The following is a 24,597-nucleotide window of genomic DNA, read 5'->3' as shown; positions in this document are numbered from 1 at the left end:
CTTTAATAAACCTTTTTGGGCTTGCTACTTTCCTTCTGGCTGTCTTTATAAATCTTGTGGGATCGCCACATAAATCTTCTTGTGGGAATCCAAGGACCAAGACCTTCATGCACATAAGGCATTTTCCCACCAGTAACTGTTCAACTTTGAGAAATCATAATTATCTGAGATAAAAATAAGTAAAACCTCTTCCAGTGACCAAAAAAGCATGAACTTACTTTAACTTTTGCATATATAGTACCACATATTAACTAAGGTTACAGTGCACCATATGGAGTATGCAAGTGAATGTGTATATGTTTATCCCTAGCAACTTTGTCTTAGAAGCAAATGGGTACTTCATTAGTACTTACATATTAAGGTAGAGCTGTCCATTATGCTCCCTTGAAGCAGCGTGTCTGCATTTTTGTAATCCACCAAAACATAAACTAATATTTCTCCTGTTTAGATTGTCTGTTTAAGTGTAGTTTCATGTTATTTTAGTAAACTAGAAACGTATAAAATGTGTTAAAATAAGTCTGCTATTCAGTGGGAAAAATTTTCATAAAACTGTTTTGTTTATTTAATTATAAATCACACAATATTTTTTGCTGTGAAAGATTTCCAACAAAATAACATTTCTTTACATATTACTTTGAAATATATTAATATAGCAGTAAGAAAGCCCACACATACATACATTTTATAATTCCAAGTTTCTCTAGGCTCACTAGCATATAGACAGTAGTAATTTGCTAAATGCGTGGTGCAATCAGTTAAGCTTCCAACTCTTGATTTTGGCTCAGATCATGATCTCCAGGTTGTGAGATCAAGCCCGGCATCCAGTTCTGTGCTAAGTGTGGAGTCACTTTGAGATTCTCTCTCTCGCCCTCTCTGCTCCTCTCCCTTGTTCTCTCTCTCTCCCTCTTCCTCTCCCTCTCTCTCTCTCTCCAAAAACAGAAAAAAAAAAACAAAAACAAAAACAAAACAAAACAAAACAAAACATCTTGGATTGAAACATTTATGTGGGCTTGCATTTGCATGAATCAAAGAATATTAGATTCCTAAATCTACCTGAACTTATTTAGATAAATCAATACATTCATTATGCTATATGTAATATAATAATGACAAAACATAAAATAACACCTGTATTAAATATATGTAAGGTCATATACATTCTATTTTCATGGGTCCCTAAAAGATCATGAGCCCAAGACACTGTGCCTACTGAACCTAATGGATCACTTGGCCTTACTTCCTACTTCTCCATTATTCCACCTTCCACCAAACCACTCCTTCAGCAGGGTAGCCCTTGCCACAGTTCTGGCATCGATAGGATGGCCCTGGTTTCTGTAATCTTGTAATACAACATTCCAGCTTTAGAGGAGATAGCGACATTTTAAACATAAGAGAAAGAAGAAGTGAACAAGCAGGAAATCTTTAAAACAATATTCAAAAAAGGGGTGCCTGGGTGGCCCAATCGGTTGAGCATCCAACTTCAGCTCAGGTCATGATCTCGCAACTTGTGAGTTCAAGCCCCATGTCAGGCTCCCAGCTGTCAGCGCAGAGCCTGCTTCAGATCCTCTGTCCCCCTCTCTCTGTGTCCCACCCCTTCTTGCACTGTCTCTAAAAACAAACAAACAAACAAACAAACAAACAAAACAAAACAAAAAAAACCTCTAAAACAATATTCAAAATGAAGTTTACAAAGATCTTCTTTGGAATATATGCCAAAGCTGTTCAGTTATACTAAGAACTATATACTAAATTTGGATGAGCAAACAAGTATTTATGTTCACAGAAAATCCAATAATAACCAGAAATTCTCATGGATGATAAACTTTACTATTTTAACTTTCTGACTATTTTAGATGTACCCACATCTAGACTTCTGTTACATAATAACTCTATTTTCATGAGAAGTTTTATGCCAACCTATAAGAGCACTCCATTTGTGCCTAAGAATTCCTAGTGATAAAAAGAGTCACAGAGTTTAATTGAACTTTACAAGTGTTTATATGAGTTTAATTGAGCTTTACAAGTGTTTGTATGAGTTTATAAATATTTATATGAATATATGTATATGTGTGTATATATATACACACACACACATATATATATGCACATATTTATATATACACATATATATGTGTGTATATATATATATATATATATAGTTGTTTATTTTGAATGTTGGGTTTTTGTCAAGTTACTGAATCTCTTCCGTGTAATTCCATCTTTAGCCAGATTAACAATTTTGGTAATTTAGATGTTGAACTAAGTGCCTAGAAGTGGTTTTATAAATGACCAACTCTCCTCTCTGGTTTATCACTACCTTAGGTCTTTCATTAATCATTTGTGTTTATTAAGATCCCAAGTTTTAAAACTTTTAAAACTGTTAAGGGAATAACCTTTATTTTTTCATCATGTTTCTTTGAAGAATCATTTGTTATACTTTAATTCTGATGTATTTAATTAACTTCATTTTTATTTTAATATCTTTTCATGGAAGTGTAAAATCCAAAAATAGCTTGAAACAGTTAGGTTGGATTAAATCAATGATAACGATAATGATAATCACGTTTGTTTCTCACAAATGGCATCTCCTATCTGTAATAAATATTTTGATAGAGTTTTAAAGACTTCACAGAAATGTAGGTTTTTATCTGGGAAATTCAGAGTGGCTCCCTCCTCCACACAAAGTTTCTTTCTATCTTTATCTCACTCTTTTTTCCTCTTTTAGCTCTTCCTCTCTCTCTCTTTTTCCTCTCAGTAATGCAACATCTCAAACTTGCCTGTCAAATAAGGATTTTTCATCTTTGTTATCTATTATTTATACATACTATCCTAATGCATTTATTGTATCAAATTTTCAAAATATTTCATATTTAGCGTATATTTGTGTGAAATTCCACCATGTTTTCCACGTTTCATGAACTAAATAAGTATAAGAAAATGAATGAGGATAATCAAATTAGTTTCTTGTCAAAAGTGAACTTCCAGAACATACAGAGACACCTGGGTGGCTTAGTCAGTTAAGCATCCAACTTCGGCTCAGGTCATGATCTCCCCATTTGTGACTTCAAGCTCCGCGTAGGGCTCTGTGCTGACAGCTCAGAGCCTGGAGCCTGCTTCAGATTCTGTGTCTCCCTTTCTCTCTGCCCCTCCCCAGCTTGCACTCTGTGTCTCTCTCTCCTTCAAAAATAAATAAACATTAAAAAAAAATTTAATAAAAAAAGTGAACTTCCAAAACATACATTCCAGAAATAAGGACACTAATTCTGCTCATGCAAATTTGCTCATGAAAATGTTATGTGAAGTTTTTCATTAGATTGAAAAACTGAAAAAAACTAATGTGCATAATTAATGCTAATTATTGTTAGCCAGCAAACCCATCATAAAATTTATAGCACTGTTTCTTGACACATTTCTATTTAGGGTAATTCATAAAAGAAATTGCCAATTTGGGAATAGTATTTTAGCTTCTAAGAAGCTCTTTGCTATTTACTTATATGTCATAGTATTCTACTACTTAGTTGAATGAAGATATTTTATGAAATAATTGGTCTTCTGTTTAAGATAAGATGGTTTAGGCTAAGAAATTTCTCAACCATCCTGTTTATTTTTGAAGTTTAATTATATCCACAATGACAGAATCTCTTTTCGACCAATAATAGAGTATTTCCATTTATTTACAGTTAAGATACTACAAACTTAAGTAGGAGCTGTGATTACTGTAATTCTTAATAAAGCACCTATGGTTTAGCGTGATAAAATTGGTGATCTTTCCATGCATTCACCAGAGGCTTCAAAATACCAAAAATAATGTACCCATATATTATTTTACCCTCTTACCAGAAGATGGACTGGATGAATTAAACAGTGCTACATAAATACATTTATCGCAGCATTATTATGAAACTAATCAGACCCTGCATTTTCAAATTCACTTGTTCTCAGTTACTTGCAAATTAATTTACTTTCTATTTATGGTGAGCATATATTTGTTGTGTGTGTGTGTGTGTGTGTGTGTGTCTGTGTATTTTAATTATTAGTGAAGAGCAGGGGTCTAAACAATTACATTTGCTTTGAGTGGTTAATCAACATCTGAAATCTTCAAAGATTTAGATGTTTTAGTTTTTTCTCCAGGCATTCCACATCTGATTATGCATAGTTTCTTTGCCTTTCCATTCAGTACAGGAGCCTCACAAAACAAATTTTAAATGTTTTGTGTTTCAATAATAGGCCTCCGTTTAAAGAAAAAAAATGATCCCCACTCAATTTACTGCAAAAAAATAATGCATAAGCAATTAAAATATTTACTTAAGCAGCATTCATTCTTTGTTCTTGTATAATTTATATCTCAGAACATTCTTACCTGAAACAGTGAAGTGGGCAAATATTGTCATCATTTTATTATATTACCAACTCAAGTTTTGCTGGCTGTTGTGGAAGTTTAAAGGCCAGATAGTTTCCTTCTTCACCCTTGAATATCAGCCACTTTAGTGATTTGACTTTTCCCATTGCCTGGTGACTAGAAATGGACTTAGTATATGCAAGAATGAAGAGCTTAAAATAATACTATTATATAAACTTAGCATCCAAAACAGCTTTTTAGATGCTAACCGTTTTGGGTGTCACAACTTTTGGAGAGCTTTCCCAGGCTGATAAACTAGTTAAATAGGACAATTTAATAATGAAGAGTTTAGGTCAGTACTAAATTATATCTCTGTGCAAAAATATAAAGGAAAGTTCAATTTTGAACTTGCAATTTCAATTTCTGCAATTGCTTTTGCAAAAAAGAAAAAGGATGGTAAGGGAGTTTACCTATTGATAATGTTCTTTTTAGTTTTCATAGGACTTAGGTGGAAAAAAAAACGAGTTAGATAGATGCATTTTATCCTTTCAAACTATGAAAATAATTTTACATGAGTTTTTATTATGTAGACTTTGTAACAGAACAGTTTTAGATTTATAGAAAAATTGACAAGACAGTACAAAGAGGTCCCAAATATCCACACCCAGTTATCTATATTATTCACAAGTTACATGACTATGGTACATGTGTCATAATTAACAAGCTAATATTAGTGTATTATTATTAACTAAAGCCCACATACTATAGTTTTTGCCTAAAGTCCTTTCTGTGTTCCAGGATTGCTTTCAGGACACCACATTACATTTATTCATCATGTCTCCTTAGGCTCCTCTTGACTATGATGGTCTGTCAGACTTTCCTTTCTTTGATGACATTTACAGTTGTGAGGAGTATTGGACAAGTATTTTGCAGAATGTCCTTCCAATTATGCTTTCCCAATTGTTTTCAGGATTGCATTAGATTGGGGTTATCAATTTTGGGGACGAAGACAATAGACATAAGGTGTCAATCTCATCACATGATATCAAACGTCTACACTATCGATATGATTTATCAACATTGATGTCAACCTTCATCACCTAGCTGATAGTGTTTGTCAGTTTTCTCTGCTAGAAAGTAATTGTCTTCAACACTCCCCCCCCCACCCAATTTCTATTCAGCGCTCTTTGAAATGCAGTTGCTGTGTATAGTTTGCACTTAAGGACCGAGAAATTATGATTCTATTCCTGAAGAGTAAAGTATCTACATCAATTACTTGCAATTCTGCATGGGAGATTTGGCTCTCATCTCAGGTTCATTAATTTATCCTATCATTTATTTATATCAGTGTGTACTAACAAATATTTATTTTAAATTTGGATAACATTACAATACTATTTTATTTACTTTATTGCCCAAACTTTTACAGTTTTGGCCACTGAGAACTCTTTCAGTTGGCTCCTGTGCTCTTTTGACAATCTCATCAATCAATGTGTGTGGGTTTGGAGTTTTGTTTTTGTTTTTATTTATCCTCTTTTGTAGCATTTCAAGATGCACCAGGTTTATATTGTACATATCCTGTCCTAGACCCAGAAGCAGCAATTTCTCTAAGCAGCACTGGCTCTTTTTATTGGAGAATAGCAGTTGAAACCAAGATCCCAGGACTAGTTGTGTTGTTTTTCCTGGGATATCATTTTTTTTTAGCCTCTCTCATTTGAGAGAGCAAAGAAATGTGTGTGTGTGTGTGTGTGTGTGCACTAACACATGTATATAGACATAGCTATAAGTATTTATATGCGAAAATATACATATAGAGCTAAATATGAGTTCTTTCTGATGTCTTCAATTCTAATCTATTGCCATTATAGATCATTCTAACTCCCTCCTCTTGTTACTCTGTAAACTCACACACCATTAGTGAAAAACAAGTTTTCCACTCTCTGTCATTCATGTACTTAATTGTTCAATTCCAGTTGATATATATAAATATGTATCAGTATCAGAATTGTTAACTTGTGTCTCTGTGGGTAACAATTTTTTCAACCGTAGAACTGTGCTGTACGCAGCTCCTGTGGCACGTGGTCTTACAGCTCCCACTCATTTCCAAGTTACTTAGGTCCACGAGTTATTCTCCCAACCCCTTCGCTAAAGTTGCTTCATACATTTGTAATACAGTTAGATTCTTTTTTCACAGTTTGCCTTTCTTCCTGTGATCTCCAGTCCTTTAAATCATTTTTTTCTAATTTGCACACATGAAAGTTTACATTTTGTGATATAAAGTTGTATGGGTTTTGTCATATACATAACAGCATGTATACATACACAGTATATTTGTATATGTACACAGTATATGTACACAATATATTTTCATAGCCATAATAATCCCTGTGCCTCTTTTAGTCAACTTTACTTTTATTCCCCAACCCTCTGATAATCACTGGTAATCACTGTTTTTTGTGTTTTTTGTGGGTTTTTTTTTTTTTTTTGGCACAGTGTAAGCAGGGGACAAGGGCAGAGGGAACCACAGAGAGAGTTTTCATTTGGATTAATTTTGGTCTATAAATAAATTGAGCAATAATTACCATCTTTAAAATATTGAGTGTTTCTATGAACATGGAATGATGCTTCATGTATTTAGATGCTCTTAGATATCTTTATCGGTTTAAAAAAATGTCCCCATACAAATCCTGCCCACATTTCGTTAAACATATACCTACATACTTTTTGGTATTATTGTAATAGATATACTACACTAATACTAATCAAAAGATGCTGAATTAGCTATATTAATTTCAGACAGAGCAGACTTCTGAATAAAAAAAATTTAACATGTATAGAGAGAAGCATTAAAAAATAATAAAGGGAACACTTCTCCATAAGGATGCATTTTACCTTATATTTTTTTATTGGAAGCTGGCTTATCCCCTGAAATGGATGCAGGCAGGCTGGATCCAAGGACCCAGAGGTGGACTGGCAGGACCAGCCAAGAGGGTCCTTGGCTTTGCCTACAATGGAAGTCAAACGTGAGGTAGCAGGAAGTGAGAGCAGAGTTTATAGAAGACATAGAGAGAGCAGATATAGATGGGGCATCTGGGTGACTCAGAAAGGAAAGGAACATGAGTCTTAGCTTGGGGTCTAAAGGCTTTTATTGAGGATCATGGTCTGGTGTGCATGTCCTCCCAGGCATCCAGGAACTGGTTAGAACAAGGATGAGGGCCCAGGTGTTCTTTCTTGAAACCAGGGGTTCTTGGCATGGAGATGTCTAGCTCTGGTGGTCAACGATATGCATATGATAGCTTCATCTGATCATTCTCACCTGATCCCTCCTTAGATGTTATCTATTCTATAGAAATCATTAGATCCTTGACCCTTACAAAGAGAACATAGACTATCTGCATTCTGAGGCATTTTTTTTATGTTCATTTATTTTTGAGAAGGAGAGAGACAGAACGAGAGTGGAGGACGGGTAGAGAGAGAGAGAGGGAGGCACAGAATCTGAAGCAGGCTCCAGGCTCTGAGCTGTCAGCAAAGAGCCTGGCGCAGGGCTCGAACTCACAAACTGCGAGATCATGATCTGAGCCAAAGCTGGACACGTAACTAAGCCACCCAGGTGCTCCTTCAGTCTGAGGCATTTGTAAAGTGGGGTTGGGTGCAGGTCATAGCAAGAATAGAAGCAAGAAAAGGAGCAAAAAGAAGGTTTTTATGGAGCCCTTCCGTTTCCCTGTCTCAAAACTATCATAAAAAGCATTCTGGAGCATCAACATGGCATATGCAGAATTGCCAAAAGATTGCTAATCATTAGAATTGAATTAGATTATTATTTATATTAGATTTTTATTCAAATAATTAATATATGTTATTAAAGAATATTGTGTGGATCCAACTTACTTCAACAAATCTTCAGTCCAATAAACAGGAAACCGAGGATGGAATCCTTGTGACATTGCCCATTGAATAAATAGATACTACATAAAATCACTCACTTTTAAGTGATACACATAGTAATTTTGGAAATGTGTGTTGTACAGTATCGAATTCAAATGTGGTTTAAAATGTTTTAAAGATATATTTATATTTTTATATTCATCTGTAGAATTAGTTTTTGTGACAATTCAATGAGATAATGAGAACAATTAGCACAGTACTTAATACTACCGGATGAAAAAACTGATTTGAAAGACAATGAATGGGGGCGCCTGGGTGGCTCAGTCGGTTGAGCGTCCCACTTCAGCTCAGGTCACGATCTCACGGTCCGTGAGTTCGAGCCCCACATCTGGCTCTGTGCTGATGGCTCAGAGCCCGGAGCCCGGAGCCTGCTTCCGATTCTGTGTCTCCCTCTCTCTCTGCCCCTCCCCCGTTCATGCTCTGTCTCTCTCTGTCTCAAAAATAAATAAACGTTTAAAAATTTTTTTTTTGAAAGACAATGAATGAAAGGTAAAATAATGATGTTTGCTTGCAAATAACAGTCTTTTGCTGTTATCTATTTGGACCAGTATTTATTAAGGATTTATGGGCATAACAAGAGTCACTGAGAAACATACCTAGCAGTTACTATAGTTCTCCTTCCTCTGGTCTTACATATAAGGAATGATAAAATATTAAATAAGTGGAAAACTATAGTGAGAGGATATGTTAGGATAGGTTACTTTCAAGGCACAAATGTTAAGCTAAATATCTAAGTTGACAATCACAACACAGTTACAGTGAAAGAGTAAAGAAAACAAAGAAAGAAAAAAAAACCTTGGAACACAATCATGGTTATGAAAATGTAGTAGCTGTGGTAGTAACCAAAATTATCTCCTAGAAGTGTAATTAAATTGAGCTGTGGTGACATTTGTGATCCCAAATGAACATATAAACATTCTACGATTTCCTACTCTGTCTGTTGTATATTTCACAATGTAAATTTTAGAAATGTCAGGGAAACCTTCTAAGTTTGGAAACTAGCAAGTACACATTGACCAGTTCCATCTGAAAGAAAGCAAAACACATTGTTCTCAAATTGAGTTACTATCTTGCATTTCCACAGAGTAAATCTTCAGTGAAGGGTTTGGATTGTTTCCTGCATACCCAATACAGAATAATGCATTTAAAGTGAAAAAGGGATGCACACAATAAAGGCTCCTTTGCTCCCCACACAAAGAGTAGAGAGAGTCCTTTGTAAGAGATTCAGGTCATAATGAAAGAATGAAGAGCCCTACAAAATGTAGCTCGAATTGAGCTCTTTGCTTTCTTATAAATGAATCTGGAAAACTTCCCAGATTATTACTGCTTTTATAAAGGCAATATCTGTTTGAATGGTGGGGCTGAAATTGGAGGGAGAATGAAAGAGCCTAGTCTCATCATCAATGCTGAGGCTGTGGACCTTGATTTCTTTCTAGTGTTGCTGAAGTATTTTTCAAATTTTGCACCTTTCTTGATCCACCTGCAAAACTTTTTGATATCTTACTCAACATTGACACCTAAACGATTCATTATTCCAAATTGACCGGTAAAAACATTTTATACTTGTTATTCAAGTAAAAAAAAATTATACTTGCTATTCAAATCTAAAAATAATGGAATAGATTATGTAAGAAGAGATAAATAAATCTTTAAAACTTTGTAATTTTATAAAACAAAGGAAAATTATCCCTGGCTTTTAACCCTAAATTGGACTTAATATTTTCCCTTTACTTGACTTTAGTAATAAAATGATGAAGTCATCTGATAATTTGTTTTTATAATTCATATCTCCCACATAGGTTTAATGTATGCATAAGACATAAACACAGAAATTTAGAAGCAAACAAATATGTTTGGTATTTTAACCAAATTTGTTTGGAGGTCATGCATCAAAACAAATCCCTAAAGGGGCGCCTGGGTGGCTCAGTCGGTTAAGTGGCCGACTTTGGCTCAGGTCATGATCTCACGGTCCGTGAGTTCGAGCCCCGTGCCGGGCTCTGTGATGACAGCTCAGAGCCTGGAGCCTGTTTCAGATTCTGTGTCTCCCTCTCTCTCTGACCGTCCCCCATTCATGGTCTGTCTCTCTCTGTCTCAAAAATAAATAAACATTAAAAAAAATTAAAAAAAACAAACAAATCCCTAAGACCTTAATTACACTCTCTGTTTTAATTTTTTCATTTTTGGCTAGGTTATATTATGAGTATTTTTGGATAATTCTCATTACATATATTGGTCAGTCTTCTTTTTTTTTAAGGATTTTCTGAAAATCAGCCCTGTAAGATTCCTGAATGAGAAAAATCATTTACTTTGCCAAAATTATTAGGCTGATTTTGTTTACTAGTTTGTTTTTGCTTTAAAACAAATAGTTATCTTGATCTGAACTTCCCTCTGTTGTAAGCATTAAAGGAAGTCATCTCCCTCCTGAAGTGGTTCAGACACCTGGAAATGAAATGTAGTTATTTTGTTCTACTAAGTGAGACACTAGAATTACACTGGCTGCAGGCAAGTCAGAGAACAGGAGGTTTGCCTTGAGGATACATACTAATTTAGACTTGCCTTCTGTGGCCAGTGGTTCACTTCCTCCTGACAGAAAATCTATGTAAAGCTCCCAGGAATACAAACTCTTTGGATTAAGGTTGAATCCAGACTTCTCATTGAAGACCAGAGATGTGATTAAACAAAAACTAAAAGGTACATCAAGCCTATGTATATAAGATGCATGAAAAGGGAAAGCATTAGAAACATGACACATAATGATTCATTTGCTCTTTATGTAAATTGTTCAGCATATATCTGTAATAAAATGATTTTATGAAAAATATCGTCTTAATTCCCAATGTTCACATTTACTTCTAATTTTTTTTAATTTAAAATGCCCTCTTCTATAATTTCCAGAAAGAGATGTCACTGAAACTTACTACTTTTTCAAGTTTTGGAAGAAAACATTCATTGTTCACAGTTAAACATCTAGGAAAATATGTTAAATGAGAACATATGGTGTTACACTTACGTGGTGAAATGTCAGACATATACTGAATTGACCATCCATAGAAAAATATAATGGGAACCTTAATAGTGCATGTATTTGATTAAAAAATAAAAAAATATCAGAAATAGGGGGAAATAAATACCAACTACATATTTCTAATTAGAATCTTTTAAGAAATACCAATGTTTAATCTTGCTCATTTTGTTGATCACATTTTGATAGATATAATAAATGTATGCATGCTGAACCTTTACTAATTTATTATCTTTAAAAATTGTCCTATTTGGAAGAGTGATGTTCTAAGTAATGATATCATTGTATCAGCTTACAGTGATTAATCAAAATTTTGACATTATTCCCAGAAATTCTATTTTTAGTGCTAATTCTTCCAGTAACCAGGAAAATGATATTCACATATTTATTGGAATAAGATATTTTGTAAATACTCCAATTTCTGGCCAACAAAAACAGGAAATCAAAAAAATGAGTATTTTTCTATAAAATCAAACAAATTATTCATTATTTCTTAGTAAAAAATAGAACTAAAAGAAGAAAAATAAGCTCACTGATATAGATGAAACTTTGTATTTCATAATGCAATTTTAAGCATTCTATTATTGGTATGACAGATACATTCACAAAAGTAGTAGAACTGTATTATGGAACTCCATTTTCAAATGTATATAATACCAGGTTTACCTTAAATATGCCAAAAATTAAGAAAGATACCTTGGAAGAACAGAAGAATAAGTCAATGAAGGTAAAGGAATATTGCACATTAAAGATTATATGAGTATGTGGGAGAAATCCCAAAGGAAGCTCAAATGCTACCAGTTGGAAGATAGCTTATAGCTTATTTGTATGTAAGAATGTTTAAATCTTACATCTATACAAGTTGTGGAAAGCAAGAGTACATTTACAAGACAAAAATTAATCATTTCTCTATTCAATTATTCCTTTTATCTGTAATAGGGTCCCATGATGTATTGTAAATGGCTTGAGTATTAGGTTTGATTTAGAGGTTTTCAAATTTCATTTGCATTATTTTCTTCTCCTATAATCCACAAATTACCATTTCATTATTTGACCTTTTCTAATATTCTCCTGAATACTTTTGTTTTAAATTTTCTCAAAGTAAATCTAAAACCCACTTTCTTAAATTTATTATTAGCTACCGTATACTAACCTTAGGTGTTCACAATAGCTTCCAATCTGTTCTTCTACTCCGAAAAGTGGTTTCATTCCTGAAGACAACATTTTGTATTAATAACATTTTACTAAGCACTAATCCCCTTAAAATAAAAAAAAACATTTCTAATGTACTAATGAAGCCCAGAAGCATATTTTTTACTCCATTAAATGATTATATATATTTCATAACATCAATAATACATCATCTGTTATGATAGGAAAACACAAACATATAATTTCAGATATAGTGTTAAGTATAAATATGAAGAGAAGACAAAACTGGAAATTAATAAACAATAGCTACAAGGTTGAGTCTATCTTTAATCAATTGTGTAATCCCTTCTTACCTCACTGATCATTTTTTAAATTATCCATTTTAAGTTATTTATATATAAGGCTTCTGTACATGTTTCAAATCTACTCGTGTATCTATTTAACTGAGATGTTGAAAGATGATTGTATTTCCAGGTTTAAGTTGAACATATTTAATTTCCATTGATTCAAATTTAAATCAATTTAGTCACATTACATAAATGACAATAAGCAGTTAAGATTCTGGAAATATGAAAAAATTTTTCTCATGAGTAACCTACTTAGAACTGCTGGATAAAAAAATGAGTAGTCTTCAATGCATACTGAATCTTATAAAATAAGTAAAAATACTAATGAAATACTAAAGAACATTGAATGTATAAGGAAATCAAAATCATAAGGTTTTGCAGCCCTATTAATCTATATACTTCATTTTAAATCACAGGCCCAGGATGCATAGTAAAAGGCAAAATCACTATAGAAAAGCATTTCAAATATAACTTGTAGACATAAAAATGTAGAGTAGATGAATAAGATACTTAAAAGGACACCCATATATTGTAAGAAAGATCTAAAGAATGTACACAGAATTCCATACAGAAAAAGAAAACAAACATGAAATGTGAAAGAGAAGATAGATTGCACATCTAAAATAAGTCACGAATAAAGTCTTGAGATAACGAGAAAGATGTTACAACTAAGCAGAAATTGGCCAAGAACTCTCTAGAAATGTCAGAAGATGTTGCTAAAATGAATAAAATTCAACAAGTTCAGGATGGAATAAATAAAAATAACAACATTCTGTAAAGAATCTGCACTGAAGGTCAAAAGATCTCAAAAATAACCACAGTGAAAAGGCAGAGTATCTTTAAGTGTTAAACTGCAATTGATATCAGACTTCTCCACAGAAAATGTTTATTTGTTTTTGAGAGAGAGAGAGAGAGAGAGAGAGAGAGAGAGAGAGACAGAACATGAGCAGGAGAGGGGCAGGGAGAGGGGGAAACACAGAATGTGAAGCAGGCTTCAGGCTCTGAGCCTTCGGCAGAGGCCCAATGTGGGCTCGAACCCATCAACCATGAGATCATAACCTGAGCTGATGTCAGATGCTCAACCAACTGAGCCACCCAGTTGCCCTGAGAGTGTAACCACTAAACTAAGAAAACCAACATAAACATGTAATAACCAATAATCTATGGCTGCTGAAAGAACTACTGTAAGTATGGGATATCCTCCAGGAATAAAAATAATATAATCTGGGGAAAAAAGCAGTGAAATATAAGAACAGTTCTGGGCAACTCAGCTGATGAACATAGGTGTACATCTAAGTAAACATTTTTAAAGAGGTAAATGCTCTTGGTTCAAGAAAAAACAAGTTTATTTTTGATAATATTTTTAAAAATGTTAAGAAATCAGAAAAATGTTCAAAATCCCATTTTGATAACACAATATTCATAGAACAAATAAAAATTAAAATATTAAGGTTCTTAGTGTGAGAAAACAACATGAACAATTTGGGCTTATTTAGGAAATGCAAAAATTATTAACCAGAATAATTATTAACATAATTATTAATGTAATAGATTAAGAAAAGAGAGGTCATGAAATACTTCAATGTATGAAAAGCATTTCATAATATTCTATACCAATTCATTATACTTTTCATTCAATTAAGAATATTAAGACATCCAGATGGCCAACAGACACATGAAAAAGGTGCTCAACATCACTCATCATCAGGGAAATACAAATCAAAACCACACTGAGATGCCACCTCAACCCAGTCAGAGTGGCTAAAATTAACAACTCAGGAAACAACAGATGCTGGTTAGGATGTGGAGAAATGAGAACCCTCTTGCACTTGGTGGGAATGCAAATTGGTGAAGCTGCTTTGGAAAACAGTGTGGAGGTTCCTCAAAAAATTAAAAATAGAATTAGCCTATGACTCAGCAACAGCACTACTGGGAATTTATCCAAAGGATACAGGAGTTCTGATTCATAGGGGCACCTGTATCCCAATGTTTATATCAGTGCTTTCAACAATAGCCAAATTATGGAAAGAGCCTAAATGTCCATCAACTGATGAATGGATAAAGAAGATGTGGTTTATATATACAATGGAATACTACTTGGCAATGAAAAGAAGGAAATCCTGCCATTTGCAGCAACGTCAATGGAAATGGAGGGTATTATGCTAAATGAAATAAGTCAGTCAGAGAAAGACAGATACCATATGTTTTCACTCATATGTGGAACTTGAGAAACATAACAGAAGACCATGAGGGAAGGGAAGGGGGAAAATTAATTGCAAACAGAGAGGGAGGGAGGCAAATCGTAAGAAACTCTCAACTACTGAGAACTGAGGGTTGAACTGAGGGGGCAAGAGAGAGGGGAAAATGGGTGATGGGCATAAAAGAGGGCACTTGTTAGAATGAGCACTGGGTGTTGTATGTAAGCAGTGAATCATGGGAATCGTAAGAAACTCTCAACTACTGAGAACTGAGGGTTGAACTGAGGGGGCAAGAGAGAGGGGAAAATGGGTGATGGGCATAAAAGAGGGCACTTGTTAGAATGAGCACTGGGTGTTGTATGTAAGCAGTGAATCATGGGAATCTATCCCCAAAACCAAGAGCACATTGTATACACTGTATGTTAGCCAACTTGACAATAAATTATATTAAAAAAAGAAGAATATTAAGTGAATTTCCTAAAAACCCTATAAAATGTGCTAATATTAATGGTAAGTTCTGAAATTTTTGTTTTTTTAATGTTTATTAATTTTTTAAAAAATTTTTTCCAACGTTTATTTATTTTTGGGACAGAGAGAGACAGAGCATGAATGGGGGAGGCGCAGAGAGAGAGGGAGACACAGAATCAAGCAGGCTCCAGGCTCTGAGCCATCAGCCCAGAGCCTGACGCGGGGCTCGAACTCACGGACCGCGAGATCGTGACCTGGCTGAAGTCGGATGCTTAACCAACTGCGCCACCCAGGCGCCCCTAATGTTTATTAATTTTTGACAGAAGGAGAGAGACAGAGCTTTAGCAGGGGAGGGGAAGAGAGAGAGAGAGAGACACAGAATCCAAAGCAGGCTCCAGGCTCTGAGCTGTCAGCACAGAGCCTGACGCGGGGCTTGAACTCACAAACCGTGAGATCATGACCTGAGCCAAAGTCGGACACCCAACTGACTGAGCCACCAAGGCGCCCCTGAAAATTTTCTTTTTAAAACAGAACCCAAAAATATTTGTCATTATTCTCTCTTTCAATTGCACTGTATTTCTTAAATAGCAGTATATTTAGGGAAAAGTAAAAATTTTAAACAGAGTAACATGGAGTAAAGAAAATTGATATTACTTGCAAATTTATTATCATGTACATTGACTATCAAAATCAACCTAGATTTCAGAATCAGAATTTATAAGAGATTTTAGTAGGGCTTCTAAAAACTATATAAATGAACACAATTTCATATCAGTTTTATACATAAAAAATAATCAAATTTTATGTGATCCTATTCACAATAGCATGCAACAATGCACACTGAATGAACAAGTACAGACTATTCTGTAGTTTTAAGAGGAAACATTTTAAAGATGGCAGCTTCATTCACATTTATTTAGAATAACAATGCAATTCTTTATAAACCCAATTGGTTACTTGACAAGCTATTCTTCAAATCCACCTGAGTAGATTTACCAAAGAATCCAATATTTTTTTGAAGAATAAAAGCAGTAAATGTGTAATTCAGATATTATAATTATGCACTAATTTGTTGTGTTCTATGGGCCTAGTAATAGAAAATAGACCAAAGAAATAAAACACAGAGACAGGAAATAAACTTGTATGAGCCTGATATAAGAATATAAGATATATAACAGTGGAGAAAGGTTAACTTTTTAATAAATGGTTCCAGGAAAAATAGTTTTCCTAATGAAAATATATACACTTGGCCTGAGTATTGGGCTTGATCGATCTATCAGCATTTATAAATCACACACACACACACACACACACAAAATCACACACACACAAAATCACACACACAGTATATATATATATATATATATATATATATATATATATATACACACACACACACACACACACACACACACACACATATATATATGGACCATATGACAGATAAGCATAAAAAATCCTGAATTTATTAAACTGTAAATACAAAAAAAGAAAATAATTTTAATAGAGATAGAGAATACATACTTCTTTAATTCAAAATAAGTAATTCTTGAATTACATATGAATATCACACAGTTCAACGAAATACACATCTGAATACATTCTATACAGCGATATTATAACAAAGTCAAGATAAATCTCAGACTGAGTCAACATGTTTGTAAAAGTTCAAATTCAATTATGGTGCAGATTATAAAGTTTCAGTTCCAGTCAAGGAACACCACACACATTCAAACTGAAATATGGACACTGAATTGGAACAAGCAATTTACAAAAGTAGACTTCCAAATTGCTAATGTATATATGAAATCAAGCATAAAATCACAATTACTGGGGAAATGCAAATTTTTAAAAAATGAATTTTGTTGTACACCTGAAACTAATGTAAAATTATATGTCAACTATGCTTCAATAATTTTTTAAAATTAATTTTAAGTTCTATGCCATTGAGACTGGCAAAAATCAATGAGTTATGACATTAATTGTTGGTGACTACTGTTGAGAATGTCAACTGTTATGTGTAATTAGGGAGCAATTTGGCAATATCTGGAAGGTTGACCATACTCATCCTATAACATCTATTAATTTTACCTCTAATTATCCACACTGAAGAAACTCTCTCACATGTACATAAGATATTCATAACAGTGAGGTTTGTACTGGTAAAAGAAAAGCATGGGAAAAAATTGTTATTTTTGAATCAGTGAAATATATTTATGTACGTCAATATCAGTTGCATTTCATAGTAATAGCATTGAACAGTGATTGACATTTATAAAAAGGCTATGAAACACCATAGAGTATGATAGAAATTTTATAAATTTAAAACACAGTAACAGTCATATGTACTATGGACAGATATTTTCAAAATAAAAAGAGCACAAAAATGTTAATCAGGAGAAACATGCCCTTCAGAACAATAGTTGCTTGTATTAGAAAAGGGAAAGAGGGGTTGGTAGGCTGTTCATAACTGACCATAACTGTTCAGATATAATTGAGAAAGAGAGCATATACATTGGTCTGTTACATCTCTTTTGAGGTTTCTACATAGTTGATATATTTCACAATCTGAAAAAATAGATATAATTGCACACATTCTTCAGATTACTATATTCCTTGGGTATTATCTTGTGTACTGTTCTTTTAAAATAAAAGTAAGAAAAACATAAAATCAAATCAATTAATGAACTAAATATGATATTGAGAGCATAAATGCCTAGACATGAAGTAATAATGTCAAAGATCCAAAAAAATCCTCGATTTCAAAAATTCATTTGAGATCCCCTCCTAACCCATTCCAATATATTCTCTGATGCATTAAAACCACCTTGAAGCCTTTTTATAGGAACTGGTTGAATAACTCTAACATATCTAAATGACATAATACTGTGCAGTTCCCTGTCCCCAAATGGGGGAAACACCTCCTCACATGCTACTTTGTAATGATCTTCACAATATACTGAAAGGTTTCAAACGAAACAAAAGACAAAGCAAGGTGCAGAATAAGGTTTTGCGTCAGTAATTTTATATTCAATTTCATACTAATTGAGAAATGAACTATTGAAAAATAGATATAGAATCTGATTTATTTTTTTATGTTTTATTGAAGACTGACTTCTGGATATTAAAAAAATATGAGATATGTTGAAGAATGTAACCATCTGCTATTGAAAATCTAACTTTGCTTGGTAATTTCCTGGTGTCAATGTCTCTGGTGATATACTAAATTATAGGAGATCTGAAGTATGGAGATTTAACAACTCTCTAATTAAAACTGCAGCATTTGTGCAACAGATGAAGACTATTTCAGAATAAATTAATATCAATAAAAACCAAGAAACTAGCCTGGGTGTTTTGTGGGAAGCTGCCAGAGCAGTCATGAGGGGTAGAATAATTTGCTCCTTGGCAACAGCAGCACAAAAAGTATACATTGAGTACCAGTGTCAATTAAAAGAAGTTAATGAGATGTAAAAAGCAACATAATAAAGCAGGTATCCTAGGACCCTCCAACTTTTGATTAGACTGAGAAACTAAATTCTTTGTGGTGAATAACACAGACAATGTGTTAAGGCTTCATGAACAAATGCACTATGTAAGGGAAATAAATTTAACAAATTACTTGCATGTGATCAGAATGCAACAAGTAGAAAAATATATTAAGAAGAATTTTTTCTGTTTAAACATTGAATATCAAAAATATTTTGGAATTTTTGGCATAGGGTAAATTCATGCACGCTGAAAATTCTTCACAAAGAAAGTTCCTGTATAAATGAATTATACTACAGATTGAAACTTTATTTCTTCTCAGACTTTGTGAAATAAGGTAATTTATTGAACAACTTAGTTTCAAAAACATATTACCATGAACTGAGTTTGTAAATTTAAAAATTGTGCTTGTAATAGAGATACATTGCAAATTAAATATGAATCTTGCATAATATTTTTGTCTTTTAAATTTAACATGAATTCAGTAATTTAATTTGCCTAGTGCAATGTTATGTTTCCTTGATAGCATTTTATAATAAATATTTTAAATGAATACATGTAAATAAATTCAGCAACTAATACATAATCAGTAGCAGATTTAAAGATTGCCATTGAAAACTGTCATAGCAAAGCATTACAGCAAGGAGTTTACCACACTTTTTTTTTTTCAAGATGTAACTGGAAGCATGTTAGAATTTGCAAAGAAAGTTAGATAAAACATAGAAGATCTATTTTTCTCTCATTCTTTTATTTACAGTTAAAGTCCTTTAAAATAACACACAAGGGAATTCCTCTCATGGTAACAGAGTAGGTTAAGACACAGAATTCTCATGGTAAAGAATTATGAGTCAATCTTCAGAATAAAAATGGAAACCCCGTGTAAAGTCTCCAGAACTTGAGAGTGATTTTTCCTTAAAAGGATTGCTTATTAAAAATTAAAGAGTCAGTCAAGATTATGGAAGGAATAAGTCACAAGAATAAAAGGGCACAGCATAAAGAATATAGTCAATGATATTATAGTAATGTTGTAGAGTGATAGATAGTGGCTACGGTTGTGGTGAGCATAGCATAATGTCTAAACCTGTGGAATCACTTATCTTGTACATCTGAAACTATGTAACATTGTGTGTCAACTACACTTAAATAAAAAAAAAAAATTAATTAAAAAAAAAAAAGAGACTAAGCAAATCTTTCCATACCCTATGGAGCCATGAGCTGGAATCTCAGGCCTGTCAAAGTGGGATCATAAGCCACTATACCCTAATGGTAGAAAAAACTAGAAATACTTTGTCCATTATTCAAGTACAACCTTGAATGATCTCAACCCCATACATGGGATTAAGGTAAGTAAAGACTACTAATATTCCTAGTTTACTGCCACATGTAAATTCTTTCTAGAGAAAGGTAAATATTTTAAGCCTTATGCTATATTTATAATTTTTTCTAGTGGTATACAAGGTAGACTGTGTTAAGATAGAAAATTACAGCTTGGAATGAACTTATTAGAAAAGAAGAGAGATGAAAATTAATGATATACACATATATGTCAAGAAGTTTAAGATTTTATGCTGAAGAAAATAAAAGAAACTAAAGAATAAACAGCAGGAGAGAAAATAATAAAAAAATTAAAGCAAACATATAATATGAAGATCAATAGTGATAACTGATGTTTCTTCATAAAATAGTAATGAAACTGATAAATTCATAACCCCTGTCTAGAGTAATCAAGAAAAATTATAAGATCTATTATAGAAACTGTGGTACAAAACTTTCCATTCTGCCTTCCCCCCAACAGAATAGCTCTCTTTCTCTAAGCAATATATATTTTACTACAAATATATGACATCATAATTATGCGTTAAGAGAAAAAAGGGATACAATCTTTACTGTGTTGTCAAAAAAAATGTTAGGGACCAAAGTATGCTACCTATTCTATTTTTTTTCTTAAGACATATGTAAAACTCCTTTGAATTTGTGATGTAAAACAATTAAATTACATTAAAGAATTATAACTATGATATGCTTGAAAGCCTAGTTAACAGGATTTGGAGTATGATCATTTCAGTGCAATACAATTTATCAAGAAACATATTGATAGCTGGCAGTTGGCCATATACTACCACACACTTTAGTTTGTCCAAATCTCTGAAATTATTAAAATGTAAATCACAAAAATATCAATAAAGCTGAATTTATAGTATTTAAATTTTAATATACTACAAATTTTTATTCTATTACAAAATTGTATTTTGTAATACTAGTGAGCTCATCGTAGTTAAAAAACATAGTAAAAATGTAAGTACTCAGTTGGCCAATAACTACATGACTTTTTGTAACAGTATTTCTCACTAATACTATATTTTTACACATGTATGATATAACTTTTAACTAGGTAGCAAGTGCCTTAAGAAGAGAGAATAGTTGTGTTTTTTTTGTTTTAAACTTATACAAAATGTCTCAGGTTACTTTACATATAAATAGGTACACTGCTTATATTTATTGGCACTGATGTCTAAATAATTGTAAAAAATTTAGCTAATTTACTAAATAATTGTAAAAAATTTAGCTAATTTACTGCATGGTATTGCTGCCTTGGCATCTATTTTGTTCAGCCAAGTGGCCTGCAGGGACTTTCGTCACTAGCCTTTCATGCAATGACATTCCCTGATTAACAGCCCACAGAATCACAAGAGAATGTAAGTTCCTAACATGACTTCCCCAATGTCCCCTTGTGATTAGTAGTCTCACCTGCCTTCCAGCACCTCGATGCCTTATGGGCCTCATAGATAAGACCCGTGTGAAGCTTACCAAAATCTTGCTTTTTGTGGTTTGAATTGACCAATCTGGCCCCAGCGCAGGAACTCCAAAACTCCCCCTCATGAATCCTAATAAAATCATGTGTCACATGTCCTGCCTCTCTTTCTTTACTCTGTCTTGACTTCCCTACGTGGCCACTGAAGGCATGCCATGCACTTCCTCCAGGACCTGTGAGTAACATTCTTTGTTTCAGTTTCTCTAGTCTCTATTGAAACAGGCTCACCAACTGGTACCCCGTACTCCACTTAGCAAATGTTAATTTAACAAAGTCATAACTATGACTGAATGAATAAAAGTGATAACTTTTCACTTATCTAGAATCAGCAACCCTCAATTATTTTTGGCAGAGCTAATCCAATATAGGAAAAATAAAGATTATTAATTTTTTAATAATCATTTTTAATCAAATTAGGTCAATCAGTCAATTACCAAGTAGTTGATTAGATTTCTAATATGCCAGAGAATAGCTTCTATCTAAACCTGGCTCTTTAGTTAACAAGCTTAGCAAAAATATGTAACTTTCATATTGGATAATGTGAATTCACTGAAAAGTAAATATAAAAGATATAAAATAGAATAATATATAACCCATGGGAATTAAAGACAACTAGAAGATCAGTAAAATTTGACTAGGAATTAGAATGAGTGTAAAGGAAGATGACACTCACTAGAAACCTTATTATGCAAATAAAAAAGTGTTTTATTTTTCTTTTTTGTATTTGTATTTATATGGAGGTACATATTATTTAATGCATTCGGTACCTAGTTTTGAGCCAATAAATTCATGAAAGGCAATTTGATGTGAACATGAAAAGCTTTTAAATAGATTATCTAAGACACCTAACCAAGTACCTATAAGACCTTGGAAAGTTTACTTAACTTCTTTGTGACTGCATGAATTCTACTCTTTTGTCTTTTACTTTAGCACTGACAGACAGAAGGCAAAATATTACATGAGCAAATGCTTTTGGTTCTATCAGTTAAAGGAATAATTCCTTTGCGAAAGTTTGAGGTTAGTGGTTATTATAATTTGTTTGACCTTATTTTATTCTTTTGAGAGAGAGAAAGAGAGACAGAGAGAGACAGACAGAGTTTGAGAGCACACACCAGGGAGGGACAAAGGGCAAGGGAGAAAATCTTCAGCAGTCTCCACACCTAGTGCAGAGACAAAGGGCTCAATCTCATGACCATGAGATCAGGACCTGAGCCGAAATCGAGTTGGGTAATTAACTGACTAAGCCACTCAGGTGCCCCAAATTTAATTTTTTTAAGACTCATCACACTATGTATTATCCATCCTGTTTCCCCATGTTATGGTTGTACCTTGGCATTGAGGTTTCCAGAATGCTCATTCTATTACGAGCATTACAAATTCATTCTTTGGAATTACAGCCCCAGTTTTTAAATTTCTTCTTTTCTTTTTTCTTTTTTTTTTTCCTTTCCTCTCCCTTAGCACCTATACCATACGAAGTCCAGAATTCAGACTTAGTTCCAAGGAATTTAGAGAATGAAGAAAGATATGAATTCAGTGGTGATTAGAATTTCAAGTAGGGGCACTTGGTTGGCTCAGTCAGTTAAGCATCCAACTTCCGCTCAGGTCCTGATCTCATGGTTCATGGGTTCAGGCCCATATCGGGCTCTGTGCTGACAGCTCAGAGCCTGGAGCCTGCTTCGGATTCTGCGTCTCTCTCTCTCTCTCTCTCTCTCTCTCTCTGCACCGTCCCCAGTCACGCTCTGTCTCTCTGTCTCTCAAAAGTGAATAAATGTTAAAAAAATTTTTTTAAAGAATTCCAAGTAAATTATCAAATTTTAAATAGTTTAACACAACTTGTTCTTACCAATATTATCTCACCAATTTTGAAAGATTGAAGATAAAATAAATAAAAACTATCATTTTGTTCTTATGACAAATTATCCAATAATTTTATCTTTCTCCCTAAGCAATGAAAACATTTTATGGCTAAGTTTTCCAAAACTATTTACAAGTTTTTAACATCTTGTAATTTTGTGCTTAATCTTTTTGAAGGCATTGAATTCGTAATGAGAAAATCTGCTTCTTTGAGTTTAAAACTCTGAACATTCTTGACTTTAGCATTTAAAAAAATGATATCCTCTGAAATTCTAATTTGCTTTACCCTTTTAAAAAGCAGCTTTCTTTTGAAGATAAAATGCTTACAATTTTTTGTGTTATGTATCATATAAATATATTTTTAATTGCTACTTTCCTGAAAGCAGATTAAGTTATTTTAAATAATTTAATAAAATTTTGGAATGGTTATACTTAGGGAAAAGTTATGAAGATAGTACAGAGATTTTCCATGTACTGCACCTCCTCTTTCCCCTATTAGAAATATATTGCATTGATTTGGTATATTTATCACAATAAATGAACTCAACTGACACACTATTATTGATTCAAGTCCATACTTCACTCAGATTCCCTTAATCTTTATGTAATATACTTTTTTTGTTTCAGAATCCCCTCAGGGATACCACATTACAATTAGATGGCATGTCTCCATAGGCTTCTTTTGGCCATGACAGTTTCTCAGACTGACACTGAATTGATGATCTTGACAGTGGTGAGGGGTATTGGTCAGTATTCCAAGGAATGTCCATAAATTGGGATTTTTTTATCCTCATAATTAGCCTGAGGTATAGACTTTTGGAAGGAAGACCACAGAGATAAAATACCATTTTCATCACATCATATCATATCAAGTATACATACAATCAATATGAGTTATCACATGTATCAGATATCCCCACTGGAAACATTTCCCCCCTTTCTATGTTGTATTGCTTACAAAGAGGACACTATGT

This window comes from Felis catus, chromosome A1, assembly GCF_018350175.1.
Source record: "Felis catus isolate Fca126 chromosome A1, F.catus_Fca126_mat1.0, whole genome shotgun sequence".
In the NCBI taxonomy this organism is placed as follows: Eukaryota; Metazoa; Chordata; class Mammalia; order Carnivora; family Felidae; genus Felis; species Felis catus.
Note: the sequence above shows the minus strand (reverse complement) of the source record.